This window comes from Cebus imitator, unplaced genomic scaffold (assembly GCF_001604975.1).
Source record: "Cebus imitator isolate Cc_AM_T3 unplaced genomic scaffold, Cebus_imitator-1.0 Scaffold202, whole genome shotgun sequence".
Lineage (NCBI taxonomy): Eukaryota > Metazoa > Chordata > Mammalia > Primates > Cebidae > Cebus > Cebus imitator.
The window spans coordinates 3,803,502-3,805,139 of NW_016107517.1; the positions used below are offsets into that span (position 1 = coordinate 3,803,502).

At 47.9% G+C, this 1,638-nt stretch overlaps 1 pseudogene; it reads right to left on the bottom strand.

Moving 5' to 3' along the window:
- Nucleotides 1-1,040: 1,040 nt before the first annotated feature.
- Nucleotides 1,041-1,134, bottom strand: LOC119474019 (annotated as a pseudogene).
- Between the last annotated feature and the right edge of the window lie 504 nt (nt 1,135-1,638).

Here is a 1,638-nt window from a genome sequence, read left to right on the forward strand (position 1 = left end):
TTAGCTGGGTGTGGTGGTAGGTGCCTATAATCCGAGCTACTCGGGAGGCTGAGGCAGAAGAATTGCTTGAACCCAGGAGGTGGAGGTTTCAGTGAGCTGAGATCATGCCACTGCACTCTAGCCTGGGGGACAGAGTGAGATTCTGTCTCAAAAAAAAAAAAAAAGGGGGTAAGCTAATTATAGTGGCTTACACCTGTAATTCCAGAACTTTGAGAGGACAAGGCGGGAGGATCACTTGAGGCTAGGAGTTCGAGATAAACCTGGGCAACACAGCAAGACCTCATCTTTACAAAACATTTTAAAAAAATTAGCCAGGCACAGTGGCATGTGCCTGTAGTCTCAGCTACCCAGGAGGCTGAGGCAAGAGGATTGAGCCCAGGAGGCTGAGGCTGCAGTGGGCCATGCTTGTGCCACCGCACTCCAGCCTGGGCGACAAAGTGAGACCCTGTCTCTCAGAAAAGGAATTCAGAACAGAGAAAGGTATGGATTGTAAGTTAGAGCATGCCACGTCCCAGATTTCCTGCAGAAGTGTTGATGCACGCCCCAAGAAGTCTGTATTCATTTCCCAGCACTGCCTTAACAAAGTACCCTAAACTGTGTGGCTTCAAGCACAGAGGTTTATTCTCACAGTTCTGGAGGTCAGGAGTCTGAAGTCAAGGGGATGTTGTTTGTTTTTTCCAGTGCAGGCTGTGAGGGAGGAGCTGTCCCAGGTCTCGCTCCTGGATTCTCGTAGCCTCCAGAGTTCCTTGGCCTGCAGGTGGCCTTCTGTCTCTCTGTCTTGACATCGTCTTCCCTTTGTAGGGCTGTGTCCACACGTCCCCTTTTTATAAAGACAACAGGCATATGGGATTAGGGTTCACCCTCATTACCTCAGCTTAGCTTGATCATGTGTGAAGACCCTATACCCAAATAAGGTCACATCCACAGACCCTGTGGCATAGGGCTTCAGCGTCTTTCAGGGAGACACAGTACAACCTATAACACTATAGATTTGCGAATAGTTTTAGTTTGCGTTTCTGAGTTTTATTTTTTCTTTTTCACGTCAGATGGGGGATGTGATGATGTAACAAGTTTTAAGGGAAGCATGTATCACACAATAGCATGAAAATCCATTCGTCATGCTCAGGCTTTGGTGTTTTTATTTCTATTTTCTTTTCGTTTTGAGACAGGCTCTTGCTCTGCTGCTCAGGCTGGAGGGCAGTGGTGCAAATATGGCTCATGCAGCCTCGACCTCCTAGGCTCCAGTGATCTTCCCACCTCAGCCTCCTGAGTAGCTGGGACTACAGGCAGGGGCCACCATTCTTGGTTAATTTTTTAAAAATATATTTTTGTAGAAATGGGGTCTCACTATGTTGCCCAGGTTGGTCTCAAACTCTTGGGCTCACACAATCTGCCCACCTTGCCCTCCCAAAGTGCTAGGATTACAGGCATGAGCCACCATGCCCAGTCGTCTTTTTTTTTTCTTTCGACATAAGGATCACACCCTAATTTTTGTTTGTACCTTGCTCTTTTTACTCAAAAATATACCTTGGCAGCCATGTGTGGTGGCTCATGTCTGTAATCCCAGCACTTTCGGAGGCCGAGGTGGGTGGATCACTTGAGGTCAGGAGTTTGAGACCAGCCTGGCCAACATGGTGA